The sequence below is a fragment of the Macaca nemestrina genome, chromosome 17 (genome assembly GCF_043159975.1).
Source record: "Macaca nemestrina isolate mMacNem1 chromosome 17, mMacNem.hap1, whole genome shotgun sequence".
NCBI classification, from domain to species: domain Eukaryota; kingdom Metazoa; phylum Chordata; class Mammalia; order Primates; family Cercopithecidae; genus Macaca; species Macaca nemestrina.
The window spans coordinates 13,371,266-13,396,342 of NC_092141.1; the positions used below are offsets into that span (position 1 = coordinate 13,371,266).

At 37.5% G+C, this 25,077-nt stretch overlaps 1 long non-coding RNA gene across 5 annotated transcripts in view; it reads left to right on the plus strand.

The window, feature by feature from the left end:
- The window catches only part of LOC105473541 (uncharacterized), a 243,729-nt gene that overhangs the window by 129,907 nt on the left and 88,745 nt on the right, over positions 1–25,077 (plus strand). The window contains exons 4-5 of one of the 5 annotated variants that reach the window (XR_011615394.1): positions 7,016–7,116; positions 7,886–8,008. The exons of 2 other annotated variants lie outside the window; for them this stretch is intronic. This is a non-coding gene — a long non-coding RNA (uncharacterized lncRNA). Of the gene's footprint in view, positions 1–7,015; positions 7,117–7,885; positions 8,229–25,077 lie in introns of those variants that run through there. 2 more of the 5 variants (XR_011615395.1, XR_011615393.1) reach the window with 2 other exon arrangements.

Consider the following 25,077-nt stretch of genomic DNA (forward strand, 5'->3'; position numbering starts at 1 on the left):
CACTGGGAAGCTTGAGGTGGCAGCAAAGGAGAAAGCATTTCCTTCTGTCTTGTGAATTCTATTTTACCATAAAATAGTAGGCCAGTTGTCTGTTGAAAAGAAGAAGGGATATGATAATGTACAGATTTTCAGTGAGTTTGAAATAGTCACACTGAAAAACAAGAGTTAGACTGTTGTTGTTTTTTTTAGGTGGAGTTTTGCTCTTGGTGGCCAGGTTGGAGTGCAATAGCATGATCTGGGCTCACCACAACCTCCGCCTCCAGGTCTCAAGAGATTCTCCTGTCTCAGCCTCCTGAGTAGCTGAGGTTACAGGTGTGAGCCACCGTGCCCAGCCAAGAGGTAGATTTGATGAAAGAAAAACAGACAAATTGTCACAGATTGCTGAAAACTCAAGAGAAGGCAGAAATCATGGATTTGAGGTCATACTGTTTCATGAGGTTGTATAATTTCCTTCACTGTTATTTAGCAGCCTGGAAGTAAGAGCAGAGAAAGTGAAAAGTTAAGTTGATCCATGGTGCGTGGATTTCACAGGGCCGATGGAAGAGAATCACAGCACAAGGGAGTTGAAGATATTGCTGAGAGTGGCTGAAATAATAATGGGATGCAGAAGGAAAAAGAATCAGGGCTGGGCTCAAAGAGTGGACTGAAGTGGGGGAGGTTCTGGAACTCAGTTCTTAATGAGATCAAATAACATATGCCATGAAGTAATGGGGAGAAAACTGAAAACGTAAGAAGTGTATTTTCAAAAAAATAATTTTATTTGGAACATAATAATAACAGTTGGTCCTGCTGTCTTTTGTTTTTCTGTTCTATGCGATAAGATGCTTTATTCAGAGTCCTTGAAATCTACAAATTACCAAAACTTACTCAAAAAGAAATAGAAAAGCAAGTCCAGGTGTGGTAGGTTACTCCTGTAATCCCAGCGCTTTGGGAGGCTCAGGCAGATTGATCGCTTGAGCCCAGGAGTTCGAGACCAGCCTGGGCAACATAGTGAGACACTGTCTCTACAAAAAATAAACGAAATTAGCTGAGTGTGTTAGTACACATCTGCAACCCCAGCTACTCAAAAGGCTGAGCCAGGAGGATCAATTGAGTCCAGGAAGTTGAGGCTGCAACGAGCCATGATCGTGCCACTGAACTCCAGCCTGGGAGACGGAGTAAGATCCTGTTTCGAAACAACACCACCACCAAAAAAAAAAGAAAAGTTAGAAAGCTCTATATAAACAAAATAAATTTAATGTAGAATAAAACAAAACTTCCCACAAACAACCTTCAGTTCCAGATGACTTGTCTGGTGAGTTACATAAACATTTAAGAAAGAAAATAGTACCAATTTCACACAAACATTCAGAAAATACAGAAGGGAAAAATTCCTAACTAATTCTATAAGGGCTTATACTACTCTGATATACAAATCAAAAAAGGATTACAATGAAATAAAACTACAGACCTATATCTTTTATAAAATTAGATTAAAAATTCTTACCAAAGTTTCAGCAAATCAAGTTCAATAATACATAAAAAATAGTACGCCATGACCAAGATGTGTTTATCCTGGTCATAAAGGGTTGATTTAACATCTGATAGTCAATCAATATATTTCAACATAGTAAACAAGCAAAATAAGCCACACGATTATGTCAATAGATGCAGAAAAAAATATTTGACAAAATTCAACGCTTATTTTTAATGAAAGCCATCAGTAAATTATTAAAAGAGAAAGCTTTCTCAACCTGAGAAACTAAGATGGTACTCAGTGATGAAAGCTCAATGTTTTCTATAGGAACAAGGCAGGGATGTCCCCTCTCCCCACACCTATTCAAAATTGTGAAGTTCTATTCAATGCAACAAGGCAAGAGGAAATAAATAAATGGTATTCAGAGTGGAAGGAAGTAAAACTGTCTTTATTTGTAAATGTCTTGTTGTTGTATATAAAAATCCACAAAAGAATATTACAAGAATTAATAAAAAGTTTAGCACAGTTACAGCAAGTCAAAAATACAGGAATCAACTGTATATCTCTATACCAGCAATTAACTATTAGAAACTGAAACAAAGTTTCATTACGGTAGCGTCCAAAGATAAAATATTTACGAGCCAACTGAATGAATGATGTTCATGACCTTATATATTAGAATGTATATTAAGATTATAAAGGAAAATGAAAGGCCTAAAAAAAATGATTAGATGTACCATGTTTATGGACTGCAAAGGATCCAGAGATTTGGTACAAAGCCAATTAATACCCTATCAGGCTTTCTGTTGTTATTTTGGGTTAATTTTTTAATAGACTATTTTTTAGAGCAGTTTTAGGTGCATGGGAAAACTGAGCAGAAGCACATTATACTTCCTGCCCCAACACAGGCACAACCTCCTCCACTACCAACATAAACACCAGAGCAGAATAGTTGTTACAGTTGACGAACCTACACTGATATCTCATCATCCAAAGTCCATAGTTTACATTAGGGTTCGCTCTTGGTGTTGTACATCCTATGGATTTTGAAAAACGTGTGATGACATACATCCACCATTATAGACCATGCAGAAGAGTTTCACTGTCTCAAAAATCCTTTGTGCCCTTCCTATTCATACCTTCCTCCTCCTACCCTCTGGAAACTACTAATTTTATACTATCTTCATGGTTTTGCTTTTACTGGAATATCATATAGTTGAAATTGTACAGCACTTAGACCTCAGATTGGCTTCTTTCACTTAGTAATATACCTTTAAGGCTCCTCCATGTCTTCTCATGGCTTGGTAGCTCACTTATTTTTAGTGCTGAATAATATTTCATTGTCTGGATGTACCAGTTTATCTATTCACTTAAGGAATTTTTTTTTCTTTTTTTTGAGACGGAGTCTCACACTGTTGCCCAGGCTGGAGTGCAGTGGCACGATCTTGACTCACTACAACCTCTGTCTCCCGGGTTCAGGCGACTCTCCTGCCTCAGTCCCCCGAGCAGCTGGAATTACAGGCACCTGCCACCATGCCCGGCTAATTTTTTGTATTTTTAGTAGAGACGGGGTTTCACTATGTCAGCCAGGCTGGTCTTGAGCTCCTGACCTTATGATCCACCAGCCTTGGCCTCCCAAAGTTCTGGGATTATAGGCATGAACCACCAAGCCCGGCCACTTAAGGACATTTTATTGCTGCAAGTTTCAGAAATTATGAAGAAAGCTTCTGTAAACATCCATGTGCAGGATTTTGTGCAGACATAATTTTCAACCCATTTGGGTAAATGCTAAGGAACAAGATTGTGAAATCATATGGTAAATGCATATTTTGTTTTGTACAAAACTACCAAGCTGTCTTCCAAAGTGACTGTACAGTTTTGCATTTCTATAAGTAATGAATGAGAGTTTCTGGTTTCCCACGTCTTCATAAACATTTAATGTTGTCAGTGTTTTGGGTTTGGCCATTCTAACTGGTGTGTGGTGATATCTCATTGTTGTCTTAATTTGCAATTCCCTGATGGCACACAGTGTTGAGCATTTTGTTTTTAAATCTGTTTAGCATCTGTATGTCTTCTTCAGTGACGTGTCTGTTCAGATCTTTCATTCATTTTAAAATTCATATTGCTTATTTTCTTATTACTGACTTTTAAGAGTTATTTGTATATTTTGGATAATAGTCCTTTATGAGGTATGTCTTTTGCAAATATTTTATCACAGTTTGTGGCTTGACATTCAATTCTATTAAAAATGCTTTTTGCAGAACAAAAGTTTTTAATTTTAATGAAGTCTAGCTTATTGTTTCTTTCATGGATTGTGCCATTGGTATTGTATATAGAAAGTCATTATCAAATCCATGTTACGTAGATTTCTTCTGTGTTATCTTCTAGTTTTATACTGTTTCATTTTACATTTAGGTCTATGATGTCTTTCTAAGCTAATTTTTGTTAAGGTTATAAGACCTCTGTTCAGATTCATTTTTTTGCATGTAGATGTCCAGTTATTCCTGCACTATTTGTTAAAAAGTTTGTCTTTGTTCCATTGATTACTTTTACTCTTTTGTCAAAGATCAGCTAACTATATTTATGTGGGTCTATTTCTGAGCTCTATATTTGTCTACTCTTTCACCAATATCACACTATTTTGATTACTGTAGCTTTATAGTAAGTCTTGAAGGCTGATAGGGTCAGTCCTCCAACTTTGTTTTCTTCTCTGCCAGTACTGCATTTATTCTGGATCTTTTGCCCTGTAACATAAATCTTAGAATCAGATTGTTAATTCCCACAAAAATAACTTTCTAGAATTTTGATTGGGATTAAATTGAATCTGTAGATCAAATTGGGAAGAATTGACATTTTGATAATATTGAGATATGTGAATGCAGACTATATCTCCATTTATTTAGTTCTTTAATTTCTTTCATCAGAATTTTTATAACTTTCCTCCTATAGCTTCTGATTATGTTTTGTTAGATTTATATTTCATTTAAACTTTTAAAATTTTCATTACATATTGAATTTTCAGTGCTGCTAATGCAAATGGTGATGCAGTTTTGTTCATTTTTTTTTTCTTGAATGCTGTCTGCTTTCTCCAATATAATGCTTAACATATGAATCATATTTGTTTTAAGTTCCAGGTTTGATAATTCCAACATCCCTGATATATCTGTGTCTGATTTTGATGCTTGCTCTGTGTCTTCAAACTGTGTGTGGTTTGTTTTTTGTTTTTGTTTGTTTGTTTTTGCCTTTTAGTATGCCTTGTCATTTGTTTTGATGGCCGAAGATGATACACTGTGTGAGAGAGGGAGAGCGTTCTGTAGTCCCATGGTTAGGTCTCAGTGTTGAGTAAGCCTGTGCTTCTGGATTGTGAACTTCACAAGTGCTTCTTAGTCTTCCCTCCCTTCCCACATGGGACAGAATGGCTAGAGTGGCCTGACATGGGGTATTTCCACTCCTCTAGGTCAGTTAGCCTCTGATAAAACCCAGAAGGTTACGCTACAGCTAGTTTCTCCTAGGCGTAGACCTTGTTAAGAACAGAATTCTCTGGCGTATTTCAAAATGGTTTCTTTTACCCTCCCCCGATGGAAGCACCAAGAGATTTTTTGTGATTGTTTATGTCAATGAATTGAATCGGTTCATTGAATTCAATGAATTCAGTTCAATTCAATGAATTCTTGTAGGTAATAATCACAGAAGTGTGTGGGCTTCTTCATGACTGGGTCCTCTGGATTCTTAAACTCTCACACTTGTCCATACTGAACCTTCAGATTTTCTTCAATTACAGTATAAGTTTTCCTATCTAGGCACTTTTTCTGGAGCAGATTTCTGCTTGTGGGTTTCTTCTCTGGTGAGCTGTGATTCTTTGCATCCTCCTGTTTTTTTTCCAACTTTGGGGCAAGCTCTGTGATCTCACTCTGATGAATCTAAGAAAAGTTATCAATTTTTCTGTTTGTTCAGTTTTTACCTATTTTTAGAATAAAGCGACAATTTCCATGCCCCCTGCATGCCAATTGGAAACTGGGAGTCAGAGTAGTATAATATATTTTTATAAATGAAGATTTTATCAGTTGTCTTGTCATACCTCTCTACAAAACATATATTTAAATTATTTCTTTTCATTTGACTACAAGGCTTCAAATATTAAGTTATCATCATAGTGAGAAAGTAATTGATTACACAATATAAACATGTTGCAAATTTGGTAAATAATTGTTAACCATAAAAAGTAAAATTTTCTGATTTAGAACAATTTGTTAACCCAGTCCTTTGCCATTCACCTTCTTAATTTCAGGGAGGTACACCAAGAAGCCTTTACTGAGGTTATTGAAATGATACTAATTTTACTTGTTTTTCATTTATGGGCACCTTTTAAAAGAGCTAAAATTAGATGGAGCTCAGTTTGAACATCCCTACAAAAATTGAAATCATACCTTTATTATTTCCTCCAGAAGCCAGTGAACAACTACTTATTTATTCATCTCAAAGTTTAATTTTCTCTATCATCTCAAAATGCCTTTACAAATAATAGCCAGACACTTGAGAATTTATATATGTAATATATACAAATTATATATAATATACATATACAAATTTTATATAATATGCATATATAAATTTTATATAATATACAATATATGATGTATGTACATATACATGTATATATATATACACATAATTTTATTTTATGCTTGAAAATAATTTCACAGAATTAGAATAACATTTAAAATTTGAGAAGGAGTGAGTAATTCAAATTAAATAAAAGCATTTTCTAAACATTAGGGCATCATTAGATACATCATTTACATTGCATACTGGAACATTTTTGTCTTTATATACATACATTAATAGATAGTCTCTTTTTCATGTGCAAGATTACTGTGCTTGTGGAAATAATATGCAAATAAAGAAGAGAAGATTTGGGGTCACTAGTAAGCTAGTAAATGGGGAGCTTACAACTGACATATTTGCGGTTGCTGTAAAGTGCTATGTAATATACCAGTGAAACAAATACAAATCTGAGAAGTACATGGTCAAAGTGGATGAACAAGCAGACGGTGAAAAGCAATCAGCAGGAGACTCTTCACCAAGTAAAAAGTAAATATAGATTTATAGTAGCTCATGACCTACTCTCTGAAGTGAATGCAGTTATTTCTCTTGTAAGCCTAAGTATTTACACAAGGATTTACTCAAAAATCAAGAAAATATAAAATTGTATTTTACTTCTAATCTACTCTTATACTCAAAGTGGTAACATTGATCTTTTGAAATAAATCTTGAGTGTTTTCGCTTCTTTTTCCTTGAAATGATACAAAATGTGCCCTCACTAAGCTCTTTGTTTTTCCGGAGAAGGGTAGCCATGCAGAAGGGATGTGCTTGTGGTAGGTTGGTATTCTCCCTGATGTGGGCGTGTGTGTATATGCAAATTCTGACTACCCTAATATTATGGCAGACAGACAGAGGTAAGGCATGGATCCTTGCCCTGAGTTTGTGGCTTTGTTAAAAGTAAGATTCCACTGCCTTTCGTATGTCATCCTGACAATTTCTTTTCTTTGCTTTCACCAGATTCCCTAAGGAGTGATGTATGCATTGAAATTGTTAGAGGATAGAAGAGGTGAAGTCGTTAAACAGCAATGGCTATATCTCCTGCTGCCCCAATCTATAGAGTATGTCTGAATTCAGATATCTCGACATAGTTCACAATACCCTGCTTTGACTTTAATAGAAATATTATAGCATGAGAATGACTCAAAACCCTGCATGAGTTTCTGGGGCCTTGATTAAAAGAAGTTTTGCAGACACCAACCTTTTGAATGATCTGCCCTCGAGACATTTTACACCCTGGGGTACTGCAGCACAATGAGATTTGGGATGAATGAGAGACATATCTTTCTTTTATAAAGTGAGAGAAAGTGACACTAAAAGGAGCAGTGATAAAAGAAAACACCTGACACCTCTGCCATGGTTCATTTTTAGGCAGCTTCATTTCAGGAAGGAGTCCAAGGACATTGGGAAATCTGCAATTTGAGTCACTTAAATTCTCCTTGGCTACATACCTCTTGGGAAGCGTTTGCATGCCCCCAGAGGAATAATACCTCAACTTACAACAACTTCTCATTAGATGCTAACCTTCTTCTCTACCTATATTAGTTTCCTAGGGCTGTTATCACAAATTTCCACAAACTTACTGACTTAAAACGACAGAAATGTATTCTCTCACATTTCTGGAGGCCAGAAGTCTGAAATCCATTTCACAGGGATAAAAATCAAGGTGGCCTCAAGTAGGGGGGTGCTCCCTAGGGAGGCTCCAGAGTACAATCTGTTCCAGGCCTTTTCAGCTTTTGGTGGCTGCCAGCACTTCTTGGTGTGTGGCTGTGTCACCCTCCAATCCCTGCCTCTGTGGTCACAGTATTTTCTTTTATTCTTCTGTGGCAGATCCCCATCTTGCTTCCCCATGTGTAAGAACACCTGTGACTGCATCCAGATAATCCAGGATAATTTTGGAATCTCAAGATTCTCAACATAATCACATCTGCAAAGACCCTTTTTCCATAGAAGGTTAACATTTACAGGCTCCAGTTGATTAGGACCTGATGCTTTGGAGGCCGTTATTCAACATACTGCTGTAATTAATAAATATTTTTCATATGCTTTAATTTATTTTTTGCTGTGCTTTCAGCACAGAAGTGATATACACTGAAAGAAGGTAACTAACAGTTACATTAATTTTTTAAGTTCTGGCAGTGGTGAGTTTTCTTGTGTTCTGGACAAATGTTGCTTGTTAGTCTTTATTTTTATAATAGTTATGAATTTTGGTCTGTGTGTGTGCACACATGTATGAAAGATGTCCTCATGGATATTTAATGACGCATTGGCCAATGTGTCACTAAAATATCAGGTGCTCTTTAAAATTTTGGAAAGCAAAGTAAAGTGGGCCATACCAAAGAAAGATAATGCTCATCAAGTCAATTTACCAGGTTCTGATTTTTACAAAACCTTGAGCACTAAATTATATTTCCTGATGCCCAGGCCCTTTTTAGGTACTCCCTAATTCAATCTTTCCTTAAGGTAGTAAATCCCAATAATTATCAATGATTCTAGATACCATGGAACCAATGCCCAGTTCTTTGTTGGGCTATTGCAACCATAGATACTTGGCACCATTTGGTCCTGAGTTTTTGGCGTTCAGAGCCATTTACCCCATAAACATCATGCATTCTAGAAAAAGCCAACTCTCCAAGAAATAGAAATGATAATAAAATGAAAGTATTATTTGGGTATGAAAGGCCTCTTATTAACTAAATGGGCCTGTGGCATACCAGACAAAGTACTGCAATGGTATCTTCAGCACACAACCCAAGACCAACTATAAATGATCCATTCAAGTCACTTAGGGTCCATGTGTTAAAGGACTTCCAGATGTCCTTGAAGGCAGACCCTCTGTTCTATAATCTGGATCTCATCCACCATATGGTGCTGATTTGGTTGTCGTGATGGAGCAAGGATGAAACACAGGCTGCTTTGCAAGCTCCCAAAGAGTTGGAAAATTGTTTAAGGCCTCATCATTTATCAGGTTGGAAGTCCCAATGGCAAACACTTCCTGACTTCAGTGAAGTAAGGAGATGCATGGCACGCTCTAAGGACAGCCTGTTTATGAAGAATATAAATTATTATTTCAATGCCCTGGAATAACCCCAGATATTTTGGGATCTTAGCAAAATTCTCAGTTCATGGCCAGATGTTTTGAGCTGAATTGGAATTGTTAAATGTAAAATAATTATCAGAACCTTCAGTGTCTATTCATCTTTAGGGGTTTTACTTCATTACTAAAGGTGTTTACTTCTCTTGATTATGGCCAATGGCCACTCCCACTGCAGTGTTTCAGTGACACTTAAAAAATCAGAGACAATTAGAATCTAGTGGGGCATTTAGAGAACATTTCAACACTCCTATTTTCCAAATTAGGAAATAGGCACGAATAAGGTGAATAATTCATCTTTGAGTCACAACTGGAGTCAATGCCTCCAGATTTCTGGTATAGAACCCATTGTACTCCTAGGGATGACCTCTCTGCTGTGGGTTTCCTCTTAAACAAGGTTATCTTGCTGGGCTCAGTGACTCAGGCTTGTAATCGCAGTTGAGAGACTGCAGTGGGAGGATCACTGGAGGTCAGGAGTTGGAGACTAGCTTGGGCAGCATAGTAAGACCTCATTTCTACAAAAAAAATAAGAACAAAACAATTAGCCAGGCTTGGTGGTGCTACCCTGGGTAGCTATGCCTGTAGTCCCAGCTACTCAGGAGGCTGAGGCAGGAGGATTGCTTGAGCCCAGGAGTTGGAGGCTGCAATGGGCTGTGATTACACCATTGCATTCTAGCCTGGGCAACAGAGTGAGACTTCATGCCTAAAAATAAGTAAAATTAAAATAAGAACAAAAACACAAGATCATCTTGACTTGGCAGTTAAAGAGAAGTTCATTACACTGAAATGCTCTGATTCTGAAATGCAGGCACGTTGAGTTAGACATGCTCATTGGAAGGAAAATCCAGAGCCACCTTGTCTAAGTCTGTTATCGCTGCTATAACCGAATGCTACAGACTGGGTAGGTTATAGAAAACGCATTTATTTCATATAGGCCTGGAGGCTTGGAAGCACAAGATCTAGGTCCCAGCATCTGGTGTCTGGTGACGGTCTTCTTTCTGTGTCCTCACATGACAGAAGGCAAAAGGGCAAGTTAATATAATACTAGCATAAGGGCCTTAATCCCATAAATAAGAGAGGAGCCCTCCTGGCCTAATCACCTCTTAAGGACCCCACCTCTGAATACTATCACCTGGGCAACAGCTAAATTTTGAAGGAGACACATTCAAACTATAACACACCTGTAATCACATTCTTGTCTGCTTTGCTAATGTTTCCAGCCATCAAAGTCCATGAAGTAATGTTCTGACCCATCTGCCTGCCTCTAGTTGCTTGCTCCTTCAACTTAATTTTCACATTTCTACCAAATATAATGTCCTCTATTCTTCAGTCTTCCCCCTCAAAAGCCATCTGTGGCTTCCTGTTGAATAATGATCAAACTTTGTCTTAGGGTATTCTAAGCCTAGCACCAAAACTGGCAAGTAGGTTTTAATTAGTGCACCAGCCCTGATGGATTTTGTCCTTTCTGCCTGGAGCTTTGTGTTGAAAAAGGATCTAAAGCTACATCTGAATTCAATGAGAAGGCATGTTGTGATTGATTGGGGATTGCTGCCATGACTTTGGTATCTGAGGGCAAAAGCCCAAGGCCACACATCTCCTATCCCTGCCCAACATGACCCAATCTCATCTTCTCATTTATCATTCCATCTCTGTGTCACACTGTATTATCAAACTCTTTTCTCCAGAAACTTCAAATTATGTTCAGTCAAGGGTAAGTAAAAACGTACAGCAATGTCTTCCTCATTAGATTGTCAGATATTTAAGAATATCCATATATTTTACTTCTTTAAAACTTTCGTATCTGTCCCGTCTTTGCCATCCCCACTACCTCTGACTTCATTCAGATCCTTGCTAACTCTCACCTATTCTGTTTTACTACTGTCCTATCTGACCATCATTTATTGTGAATTAAGCCCCTAGTGGCTCTCATTTCAATTTCCTTAGCTTGGTTGGAAGTCCCGACCTGCTAAGCTCACACACACACTTTAGCCAATGCTAACCTTTCCAACATTATCTCTGCCCCATTTTCCAATGCAACCTGCAATGGCAGTCAACTTTCAGTGCAATTTTCTTGAAGGCAAGGTTCATTTCTTACTTATCTTTGTATCTCACATCACCTATTATGTTGCTTATAATACTGTGGATATTCAATCACTGTTTGAATGAATGGATTAGTGAATGAAGAAGCTTGAGGATCTACGTTTTAGTAGATCTGTTCTAAGTATAAGAACTGCTGAAAATATGCTGTAACCTCTAAGACTTGGAAGTGGGAGGGGATATTGAGAGCCTTGGCCACACAAAGAATGGCTCACCAGAAGTAAACGAAAGTTCTGGAAAAATTACCTGGTTAGGTAAGACAGACCTTGACCTGCCGACCAGGGGAACTCTAACTTCTGTAAGGAAGGCTCAGACATCAGACTTTGGCAAAGCCAGCTACTTCCCTTCACTCAGGTCTTGCTTCAAGCATTACCTCCCTTATCCATTGTATTCCCTATTTATTTTCCTCAAGGAACCTTTCATCTATTTGCCTTATTGTTTTGACTCTTTATCTATCTTCCATCTTTCCAAGTAGTGTAATATGAACACGAGAGCACAGGCTCTTTTGTTTTGTTTACAGCAGTGTCCCCAGCTCCTAAAACCATGTCTAGTACTATTCAATTTGTGAAATAATTGGATCTATAAACTCTCAGTACTAGTATTCACTCGGATAAGAGAGGGGGGTAAATGAGGCAATCTAGGTGGTGACCAATAATTTAGGGATGGATAGGAAGAGAACGATTATCAAGAGAATTAGTCTATGCACTCTTGCTCCTAGCCTCAGGGAAGAGGGCTGGCAGTAATTAAGTCAAGTCCCTACCAGTTCTAGAGTTTGGGGAAGGGTGAGGCTTGGAATGCTTTGAAGGGAAAGTGGCAAGAGAACTCCTGTGGGCAAGCAACCCTGTGGGGATAGTGAGTGTTCCACAGGTACCAGATTCTGGATCAACTTGGCAGTCCAGAAGAATTGCAGCCATAGGACCTGGTTCTGGGTGGACCACGGTTTTTAAGCCATGAGATTCGTAAGAGAGCTTTGATGTGGGTATTACATATGTCCCAATGTTGCTGGTCTTAAATCAGGAATTACAGGAAGCTTAAGCCCACTAATGGAGTCACATACTTTTAAGGTTGGGGGACTGGGGAAGGCTATAGAAAGACAAAAACAGAGGAGATGAGATTCAGAGAAGGAAACTAGTAATTGTTGAAGCTTGTTGTGTGCCAGTCATCGTATCTGATTACTTACATGAGCCATCCCATTTAATCCTCTTCAACCCTACAAGGTAGATATAATCAACTCCATTTTATAGATGAAGAAACTAGGTCTCAGCAAAATTAAGGAAACTCCTAAAGGAGGTAACACAAATAATAGAGAAACCAGAGTTTAAGCTCAGGCCTAGACAACTCCCAAATCCATGCATATTTTTTTTCATTCAAGTATAGTAATTTTCTGTATTGCCCTGCCCCTTTTTCTTCTGTGATATGTATGACAGATAATCACACCACTGACATACTTCTATGTGACTATCAATCATTGAAGGTGTCATCTGAGACTCTCCCTCTTTCTCACCCAATAATGCATATCAGAATGTGACTATGATATCATGTGAATAACCTTAAATTTGTGTTAAAAAACAGATGACTATTAGATTTCCAATCTGCAATAAAAACTGGTCATAAGACACTAGGATCTTGGATAGGCAGAGGCTGGAAATAGGACATTTAATTTGTTCAGATCTTTTTGGGTCACCATACTTGGTAAGGAGTTAAATTTTCAGGGGGAGCTGAGATTGCTGTCATTAAAATTTACTAAGAAAGGCACAGGGAAAAGAGGAATTGGTCTGAATTTGGAACTCAGCCTGATAAAGTTGTCCTGGATCAATAAGTGAGAAATTAGCTGGACTGAATCCACAGTTTGGGCAATTAGTGAGGGAAAGCTATTTTTTTTTTTTTTGATAAGTTGGGGTGTATCATGGACTTAAAACAAGAGTCAGGCTGCATTTTGATGCAAAAACTGTCTGATTTGGGCTCTAAACCTACACATGGACAACTCTACCTTGTTTGAATTGTTCTCTGAGTTCTATACAAAAAATTTTTGGAATTTGTTAATTTCATATGCAATAACAACAAAAATGCAATGATCATTTTATTAGTTCCTAGAACTGGAATAAAAAATTATCACAAATTTGGTGAATCTAAATGACAGAAGTGTATTCTCTCAAAGTTCTGGAGGCCAGAGTCTAAAATGAAGCTGTCAGAGGGCTACACTACCTCTGAAGGCTCTAGGGGAGGATCTTTCTTTGCATCTTTCAGCTTCTAGTGGCCCCAGATATTCTTTGGCTTGTGGCCACCTAACTACAATCTTTGCCTCCGTCTTAATATGACAATCTTCTCTGTGCCAGTCTTCTCTTCTGCCTGGCTCTTATAAGGACATTTGACAAATCTCATTTGTTATGAGATTTTGGTCTCATTTGGATAATCTAGTGTGATTGAAATATCAAGATCCTTGAAATAATTACATGAGCAAAGACTCTGTTTTCTAAATAAGGTCACATTCACTGGTTCTAGGGGTGAGGAGGTGGACATATATTTGAGAGGCCACTGTTCAAACCACTATTATCATATTTTTCCATGTAAAGGACATTAAAATACAAGCAAACAAATTTACATAATGTGCAGAGTGTACAGAAGGCACCTGATTTTTTTTTTTTTTGGAATGCAGAATGTATTATAACAGAGACCAGATATCACAAACGGGTATTAAAATAAAGCAGGTGACTGCAGACATCTGGAAGTATGGTTCCAACCCGGAGTGAGACAATGATGCATCTTCTGGAGAACTTCTTGTTGAAAGGCTTGGGAGAAATGTGAGAAAGACTTGACTTCTAGGTAAAGAGAAAATGAATGAAGTGGGTTTTGTAGCAGACAGTGCTAGCTGCTAACCTAAAACCCCTCTCCCTGACTTCACTGGGGCAGCTGGAACAGCCAGAAACTAGTTTTCCCAGCCATCTATGCAATAGGGGTTGCCGTGCAACTCAGTTCTGGCCAGTGACACATAGCTGTGGATTCCCAACTTGTCATTTGAGAAAATATAATCCTTATTTTTCAAGCCAGTGTTTGCCAGGTGTTCTGGTCCTTGTAGTTCAAAGCATTCCCTATTGATAGAGTTGCTTTTCTAGAAGAATTCAGTCCCTTTTTATAAACAGGAAAATTCCTAACTACATCACAATCTCCAGGCTTAGAAGGTGAGAACCTAAGGATGGAAGTCTTTCTTTCTGACTCAGACTGACAATAAGCTTATTATTGGGTTTGGTACCTGGATTTTACTGACCTCTCATCTTCAAGGTGCTGGTCAGTTGCTCACTACATATAGTCTCAGGGTAGCCTACTTGTAGTTAAAGGCAAACTGTCCATACTGAAGCTGGTAAAGGAAGCTTTGCTAGAGAACTCTGCTTAAGAAATCTACTCTTATTATCCAACTAGCATTTTAGATAACCAGCAGTTTAAAGAAGGTGACAAAAAAGGGAAAGATGCACCTGGGAAGAAATATGTGAATTCACGATGGTCCTGAGAGTGGCCTTCAAGCTTTGTGATTATACCTATGTCTCAGGGTACGATCACATTTACTCAATTTTTACATATGCATATTTACCATTCTTTTCCACTGAATATTCTGCGCTCCATTTTTGTGTTCACATACGTGAGTTAATACATATCTATGTTTTTAATTATATGAGAGTGTTATTCCATTCTTGCAAAGAAATACCTGAGACTGGGTGGTTTATAAAGACAAGAGATTTAATTGGCTCACGGTTCTGCGGGCTGTAAAGGAAGCATAGTGGCTTCTGCTTTCAGAGAGGCCTCGGGAAACTTACAATCATGGTGGAAGGCAAAGGGGAAGCAGGCTCATCTTAGATGGCTGGAGCAGGAGCTAGAGATGGGGGAGGTGCTACATACTTTTAAACAACCAGATCTTGTGAGAACTCTATCACACTATACAGTACCAAGAGGGAGATGATGCTAAACCATTTATGAGACACCTCCAACACTGGGGATTGATTACAATTTGACCCGAGATTTGGTGGGGACACAGATCCAAACCATATCAATAAGTAATACATGAATACCTTTCTCAATGTAAAACAAAAAATCAGTAGTGCTGATAAAATTAAGAACATCATTGATTATCCTACCCTCGATGCCCAGTAAACAGAGATAATGACTCATAACTCTTTGGATACTCTTGTAGGTTCATATTTATGTATTTATAAAGTACAAGTCTAAAGAAATTTTTAAGTCCATTTTCAGATGTTCGCATGCAAGCATTTAATAGAAATGATGTCATGTAGTAAGTACTGTTGCAGTATCTTGCTTTTTAAAAAACTAAATGTCTTGTATGTCGTCTCATATCCATACATATGAATCTTGATTATATATTTTTAACAGTTACACAGTATTACCTGATGTGGTGGTTTTAAAATTTGTCCACAAATTCTTCTATACTTCCTTTTGCGAGAGGTGGAGCATAATTCCTCCTTTGTTTAATGTCAGTTGAACTTAATGACTGTCTTCTAATGAATAGAACAAAGTAGAACAGCTCATAACTTCAAAGACTAGGTGGTAAAAGAAAGGCACTGGGATTTCTTCTTTGCTCTTCTTTCTTGAATCTACTTCCCTGGGGGAAGTCAGCTGTTATGAACGTTCAACAGCTCTGTGGAGGTGCCCACTTGAAGAGGAATGGAGGCCTCCCTCCAACAGCCATGGAAGGGAAGAAGACTTCAGTCCCAGTCAAGCCTTCAGCCAACTGCAGCCCTAGCCAACATCTTTACTACAAACTCATGCGACCACGAGCCAAAACCACCCACTACCCAGCTTAGCCATTCACAAATTCCTCACCCATAAAACTATAATATAATAAATATTTGCTGTTTTATGTCATTAACTTTTGGGATAGTTTACTACATAACAATTGATAAGTAATACATCTAGTATGGTTTTAATTGACTTTAGTGATCCATTCCCATATTGATAACATTTATATTTTTGCATTATAGCGGTACTAGCTGCCATCCTTTTCTTATTTCTTATTGTAAAAGTTTCTAATATTTCATTTTTAGGTATGACACTTTTTGCTGATTTTGTTTGATGCTTTTTACCAAGTTAATAAAATTCCCACAATAGCCCAAATTTGGAAGCAACCTAAGTGTCCATCAACAGATGAATGGATAAAGAATATGTGGTACATATACACAATGGAGCACTGTTCAGTCATACAAAAAGAATGAGATCCTTTCATTTGCAACAACATGAATGGAACTGGAGGTCATTATGCTAAGTGAAATAAGTCAGGCACAGAAAGACAAACATCACATGTTTTCACTTATTTGTGAGATCTTAAACTCAAAACAATTGAACTTACGGAGATAAAGAGTAGAAGGATGGTTACCAGAGGCTGAGAATGTAGTGGGAGAGGGAGGAGGAGATGGAGATGGTTAATGGGTACAAAAAATAAAAAGAATAAATAAGACCTAGTGTTTGGTAGCACAACAAGGTGACTATAATCAACAGTAATTTAACTGTACATTTAAAAATCACTAAAAAAATATAATTAGATTGCTTGTAACACAAAGGATAAAAGCTTGAGAGGATGAATACCTCATTTTACATGATGTGACTGTTATGCATTGCATGTCTGTATCAAAACACGTACTCAGTAAACACATACACCTACTGTGTACCCACAAAAATAGAATAAAATAAAATTCCCTCATAACTTCAGTTTGCTATGTCTCCTACATAAATGATAAATGAATGGTAAATTTTATTGGCTTCTTTTATTTTACTTACTGAGATGACCAATTTTCCAAACCTATTAATTGGTGGAATACATGAATAGATTTTTTATTAATTAAGGTTAAAAATACTTGTGTTTCTGGGATATATCCAGCTTGGTCTTGATGTTTTTTATACATGTATAGATTTGGTTTCTTTTATAATTGAATTGATTTATAATTTTTAACCCTATGATCATAAATAAGATTGGCCTTTAATCTTCTTCTATTGTCTAAATCAAGTTTTGGTATCAAGATAATGATAGTCTCATAAAATGACATTTTGTCTGTTCGTCCATCCACTGATGGACATTTGAATTATTTTCACCTTTTTGCTATTGTAAATAATGCCGCTATAAACATTTGCATAACTTTCTGTGTAGATGTGTATTTTTGGGTTTATACTTAGGAGTAGAATTTCTGTGTTTTATGGAACTATATGGTTAATCATTTGAGGAACTCCCAGACTGTTTTCCAAATTAACTGGACTTTTCTATATTTCCACTAGAAGTGTGTGAGGGTTCTGATTACTCCATATCCTTGCCAACACTTGTTATTTGACATGTAAATTTTACTTAATCTAGTGGGTGTAAAGTGATATCTCATTGTGGTTTTGACTTTGCATTCCCGTGGTGGCTAATGATGTTGAGCATCTTTCCACATGTTTGCTGGACATTTGTATGTCTTCTTTGGAGAAATAATATAATATAATACAACATAATATATAAATATCTCTTCATATACTTTGCCCACTTTTTCATGCATCCAAGAAATTTAAACATAAAGGCACTCTCAAAAATGGTGAAAGTATTTTGGGAGGCCAATGCAGGAGAATCACCTGAGCCCAGGAGTTCAAGACCAGCCTAGGCAATATAGTGAGAACTTGTGTCTACAAAAAATAAAATAAAACAAACAAAAAATGGTGGAGGTTGTAGTGAAGGGAATTAAGAGGAGATTCATAAATCTAATGAAGGTACATCCTGAACTGTAGGCCAGCTAGTTTACAGAAATAAGATAACTGGGAGGAGCCTTCTGTGGTCAGGATAAATATAGATTATTTGAAAATTAAAATAAATACAAACAGAATAAATACCCTGATACATATTTATACAGTCAATTTCAGCCGGGTGTGGTGGCTCACACCTGTAATCCCAGCACTTTGGGAGGCCAAGGCAGGCAGATCACCTGAGGTCAGGAGTTTGAGACCAGCCTGGCCACCATGGTAAAACCCCATCTCTGCTAAAAATACAAAAATCAGCTGGGTGTGGTGTTGCACATCTGTAATCCCCGCTACTTAGGAGGCTGAGGCATGAGAATCACTTGAACCCAGGAGGCAGAGCTTGTAGTGAGCCGAGATCACACCACTGCACTCTGATGGCATCAGAGCGAGCCTCTGTCTCAAAATAAATAAATGAATATTTTAAAAATCAATTTCTTTGCCATCTCTTTAATATCTTGTCACTGGTATTTTCTAAAGGATATATTTTTAAATGTGATTCTTTGAATAAATTTCTTTCAATTACCTTCAAAATTGGTAAACTTTGGCAATTATAGCTTCAATTTCAATTAACATAACATCAGAGCTTATTTGAAATCAATTTTAAATGATATATTCACCAAAGATACTTTTAATACAGTTCTGCTTCTAGATTATTAATTTAGTAGAAACGTTATTTTTTCTTGTTACTGTGCTCCATCACAACTTATATCCCTATAATCAATATAAGCTAAATTATTTTATATTACAATTTTAATTTTTAAATATAATTTACAATATAACTCACAATAATGTCAGACACTTTATTTTTCAACAAAAGAAAATTCCAAAAGGTTTACATTGATTCCTGGTTTTCCAGGCAGATCATTGTGATATTTATAAGTAATAAAATCTCTGCCTCTTATTTTTCTGTCTATTGGTCTTTAACATCCACATAGACCTTCTGAACCAAGTTGAATAAGAGAAATGATAGAGGATTGCCCTGTTTCTAACTTCAGCTGGAATGCTTCTAATATTTCTCTATTAAAACTATTGTACATACTTTGGTTTAAAGAAGATACTCCTTTTCAAGTAGAAGAAATGCCCATTGACTCTAAGTGAAGATTTATTTTAAATCAGGAATCAATATTGGATTTCATCAAATGTTTAACCTTTGTTTCAACAAGTTACATTAATGCCTTTCAAAAATATTAAACCATCTTTCTATTCCTGAGTGTATCCAAGTAAATCCCCAAAAGTAATACAGAGACTAGGTTTCCTTTAAATGTGGAGCAAAAAGCCAGACAATCTTTGATAAAGTGTTGTTGAGGTGAAAGCAGAAAAGATACCTATGTAACAGCAAAAGCACAGAAAGCAGACTAAATATCTGTCAATATGACAAGAGTTAAATAAATTATGGCAGCACTCATACAATGGAATAAATTATAATCATAAGAATCATAAGAAAACTCTCCATTTACCTAAGTGGAGAAATTGCCAAAATACATTATAAAATCCAATAGGTAGTTTTAGAACAGTATGCACAGTGCTAGCATCTGTGAATTCAAAAGGGTTTGGAAAAGACAATCTATAAAATGGGAGAAAATATTCGTAAACTATGCATTTGACAATATATAAGGAACTCAACTCAATAACAACAGTCAAATAATCCAATTTAAAAATGGGCAAAAGATCTGAATAGATATTTCTCAAAAGATGATATACAAATGGATAACAAGCAGATGAAAAAAGTTCAACATCACTAATTATCAGAGAAATGAAAATCAAAACCACAGTAAAATACCACCTCACTCCAGTTAGGGTGGCTATTATAAAAAAAAAAAAACACAAAAAACAAAAAAACAAAAAAACAAAAAAACAGAACAAAACAAAACAAACAAAACAAGACAAATGATGGTAAAGATGTGGAGAAAGGGGAACTCTTACACACTGTAGGTGGGAATGTAAACTAGAATTGCCACATTGACAACAGTATGAAGGTCCCCCCAAAAATTAAAACTAGAACTGCCATATGATCCAAAAATCCCACTACTGAATGTATGTCCAAGGAGGTGAAATCGACATGTTAGAGAGACATCTGTATCTCCACATTTATTGCATAATTATTCACAATAGCCAAGATATTGATAGAGTCAGGAGACAGCCAAATGCCACCCAGGTCTTTGAGCACCCAAGATGTTCTATTATGCCAGGACCCCAGCTGTCACTTTATATTCTCAGTATCACTGTTTATATTCTCTGTAAAGTTTTGATTATGAAAAGGGATTTATGAGGTTAGTCTTAAGCTGTAGCCAATCTGATGTGCTTTGCATGTCTTTTTGTATGGTTCTGTCAGACATAGGGGTACCATAGGATGGGGTGCAGGCCTAGGATTCCATATTCCTACTGTTTAAGCCAGCCTGGCAGACTGATCAGTAGCAAATTTTGCTGCAGGCCTCCATCTTGTTTTCCGTACTTGGGATAACCACGTGGCAGTGCTTTGTTTTAGCCTCCACCATTTTACAAAGGCAGCCTGGGTTCAATCTTGGCTTAGGGAAAGAGCTCTTTCTAGTTAGATGTCTGTGTGACCTTTGTCATTTCTTGATTCCCTTCCCCTCCATGAACTGCCTTGAACTTTGCTTTCTCTGAGCACCTGGGAGGTTACCTTTGTAAAGTTTGAAAGCCAGAAATATTGGCTACTTGGTGCAGCTAAAGTTGGGTAATAAGGGATTTAAATTGATTTTCTTAAAGAGTGCTCAGCTTAATTAAAAGTGGATATCCAACCCTTAGGTATATTTAAAAGGTCTTTATGTTTTTCTCTTCTTGGATCTTGTTTTGCTGGAAAAATGTTTTTTCTCATTTGACTGAACTCTTTCTCCATTTTGTTTTTCCACTCTTAATGCATGCATAAGGGACACTAAGATAATTTCTGATGACCTGGGACTCCTTGGGAAAAACAGAAAAGGTGCCATGGATTCCATTTTGGAAGAGACCTCTGTTTTCCTCATGGACCCCCCTGGAATTAGAGGTGGATAGATCCCTCTCAAAATGTTTTTGTCTTCCAGCTATGTTTATTAGGCCCTAGAAACTGCAGTTTTCTTAGCCTTGTGCTTAAAGGGCTGCACCCAGAGGTGCTAATTGGCCCTAATTGCTAATTGGTCCTAATAGGCCAATTAGGAGATTGGCAATTGAAAAATCGTATAGCTGCTGAATCTTCTTCTGCCTGTCTGTGTAGTTATATATGTGTTGTATGTGTTATGTTTATAAAAAAGAGCCCTAATTAATTGACTTAAAGAAGGATAAATACTTGGATCAAATATATTTCAAAGGAAGATAAAAGCTATGGTACTGTTTGGTTCACATGACTTTAATATTTGAGAAATAAAAACAGTCTTAAAGATTATTGGTAAAATGCAGATATCATCAAAATGCAAATTTGTGCCTAGGGTTAAAGAATTGCTTTGAATTAGAAGAGATAAAGTGAAAAGTTTAAACAAGTTGTGGACGGATTGTAAAAACTAATCTTGCAAAAGAAATTCCATGTGTGAACATATTGACAAAATTCAAAAAGTATTATATAGCTTTTCTGTAAATTGATCATTGAAATAAAATCACCACAAGGTTCTTCTAAGGCACAAATCTGCTGTTTAGCAAAATCTGTAAAGAATTATAAAAGGTTTTTGCTTTTTTGAAATTTCTGAGTCATCATTTTGGCAAAATGAATAACTTATGGTAATCTGGAATTCTATTTTATAACATCAAGTGTTTTAAACCTCTAACATATTTAACAGACTTCCCCAAATCAAACTTTAGTTTCAAAAATGGTCTTTTCTGATTCCTACCTTTTGGATGCTATAGAGGGCCCCTGGCTTTTCCAGAATTTGGTAACTAGTTGTGAGTATTCTTAACTTATGGCATTAGTGCATATAAGTTGTTTACATTAGTGCAATAAGAATCTATTTTCTTTTTGCAACAGGATGCAATTAGAGAAGCTGGTTGCTTTCCCAAGGCTTTGACTGGAAAGGTATGCTTCTCTTTAAGGAGTCAAACTTGACTTGCAGAGCCAAGAAAAGCCACTTGGGAAAACTGACCTCATACTTTGTCTACACAGTCTCTGTACAGGGTTCCTAACCTGTAGTGAGTAAAGAATCTCACTTTCTAACAGACCCAGAACCCCGTGCTCTTGGGACCTCAAGAAGAGAGGATTTACCCAATTCACAGGTATTTGAGTATACAAACCCATGGCTGGGCTCAGCTTTAGAAAGTCCTATCTGAGATTCCTTGTGGAAAAGAGTTCCATCCAAGTCAATCTAAAATGCCTATGTAAAAATAATTATTATTCCTGCACTTTATGCAAATAATCAGGCCAAGTATAAGACGGAAGACTATTTTGCAAACAACTCAGTCCTATCATGATTTGTTTTTAACAAAAATGAGGGCTGAAAAGAAAGAAATTATATTTCAAAACTTAAACATTTGCCATTAAATCCTAAACTCATTAGTTTTTAAATTTTTTCCTACATTTTAGACTAACCCTGAGTATTCATGTGAACCAACCAGTGATCTCTGACTGTAGCTCAGAAGGAACAGTAGAGATGGGTAATTTAAAAATCTCGATGAATATTCTAGTCCTGAGCAATTATCCTAGAAATCCTGCTGGATGATGGAAATAAATAGATGTCAATCGCCCAGAGATTTCTTTTTTGAGAAACTAAGACCAAGGGAACTAACTGAAGTCAAGCACCATGCACCCACATCTTAGCAAGCATAACTATAGCCACCAGTTATCTGGGAATGTCACGGGGCATCCTGTTCTCTCCCTTTTTGGAGGAGGACTGAATTCCACAACTTCATCTTAGCATTTAGCCTATGATAAGGAGTCCATGTAACCTCCCCAAGACACATTTTTGTCCCAATTTCAAACTTTGGGTGGAAGCTGTAGGAAAGAAAACTGCAGGTGAGGGATCCAGAGGCAGATGATAACAGAAATTAAAAGGCACAGTACAGGTGAGCATGACTAATTCCTGCTGATTAAGCCAAGCCTCCCATTTCATTGATAAAGATCATGCTAGTATCCATGGAATAAATTAGATCTAGAGAACTTGAAGGTTACTGACAGGAGGGAAGATAGAGCATACATGGGTAAGAGTGGACAGTCCCACCCTCTAAGCCCCCCTGTTAACATGGGTGAAAGTCACTTTGACACCCATGGGTGGCACCTTGTCATGCTTGCTGGGACTCAGGGATAAAAGGACAGAAGAAAGAAAGAGGGATCCCTCACTTTCTCTCCCTCATGTATCTCAGGTATTCGCTAGGAAGAAAAAGGAACCAGGGACGCCTGATCCCCTTTTTCTTTTTTTTTTTTTTTTTTTTTTTTTTTTTTTTTTTTTTTGAGACGGAGTCTTGCTCTGTCGCCGAGACTGGAGTGCAGTGGCCGGATCTCGGCTCACTGCAAGCTCCGCCTCCCGGGTTTACGCCATTCTCCTGCCTCAGCCTCCCGAGTAGCTGGGACTACAGGCACCCGCCACCTCGCCCGGCTATTTTTTTGTATTTTTTACTAGAGACGGGGTTTCACCGTGTTAGCCAGGATGGTCTCGATCTCCTGACCTCGTGATTCGCCCGTCTCGGCCTCCCAAAGTGCTGGGATTACAGGCTTGAGCCACCGCGCCCGGCCCTGATCCCCTTTTTCTAGATAAGTAGCCGTTCATCTTCAGTCTGTACCCCTTTCAAATGCATCTGGAACCCCTGGGACTCCTTTGAAAAAATGTCTTTTTTTTTTCTTTTTCCTTCTCCGTCCTGTCTTCACTGATAGGTAATTGTGTTCCCACACTACAGGACACTTCCCTCAGATGCATTCTCCAAACTGGGGAAAGTTAATTTCCCAAATCTTAAACTGGTTGGTTTAGGATTGGGTTCCTAAGGGAACCTAGATTTCTTTTTTTAACCAGTCAGGCTTTTGGCCTCCCCTCTCCCTGTGCCAATTGGTAAAAGGTCTTCAGATTTTTCAGCTGTCCTTACTCCACCATTGTTTCATTTTGATACATGTTTTCTAATAAGCTGGTTGGTCTCTTCTCACCTTCAGTCTATCAAACTCTAAACTGTCATGCAACCAGAGCCTCAGATGATGGCCCCTTTTGCCAGGGACCCTTAAAAAGCCTCTTAGGGAGATCTGACTGCTGTTTTCCCAAAATAGCACCTTCTGCTAGCAAGAAGCAGTTAAGATTGGTCCTCATCCTTTTCCTTATTCTGATGGCAGTTAGATGCTCTTCTTTAGAGCAGGGCATGATAGATACAAGAGACAGCCAAATGCTGACCAGTCATTGTGCACAGGGGGCTTGCCCACACATGCCCAAAGTGAAAATTCCATCCCTTAACATATATGCAGGAAGGGAAATAAGTTAATGTGGAGTGACTCAGACTGAGGACCCACCTGTGCACTGCGAGAATGGGTTGGAGCCACTAGGAATTCATACCTTATGTAAGGGGGAGGAGCCTGGCCTCCTCAGCTTGTGTGTGGTGGCCTGGTATTCTATCAGTGATGTGGAAGCCTGTCGGCAGGACACCCTTATTTTCACTGAGAGCTTTCTTTTAATAAATTCCCCTCTCTTCACCTTTTAATATGTCCACGTGCCTAATTTTTCATTTTTCCTGGTCATGAGACAAGAACCCAGATTTTAGCTGACCTAAGGAGCAAAAAATCCTGCATCAGTATAGAATAAATCTTAATGTCCATCAGTGGATAAATAGATTAAAAATGTGGTATATAGACACAAAAGAATACTATTCAGCTGTAAAAAGAATGAAATCCTGTCATTTGTTACAACATGAATCAACCTAGAGGATATTATGTTAAGTGAAATGAGTCAAGCACAGAAGGACAAATACCATGTGATCTCACTTATATGTGAAACCTAAAGAAGTCAATCTCATAGAAGTAGAGTGGACTAATGGTTACTGGGGGCTGAGGAGAGTAGGAGGCAGAGGAATGAAGAGAGGCTGGTCAGTGGGTACAAAGGTACAACTAGATAGGAGGAATATGTTCTGGCATTCTATTGCACAGTAGTGTGACTATGGCTAACAAGAACATGTT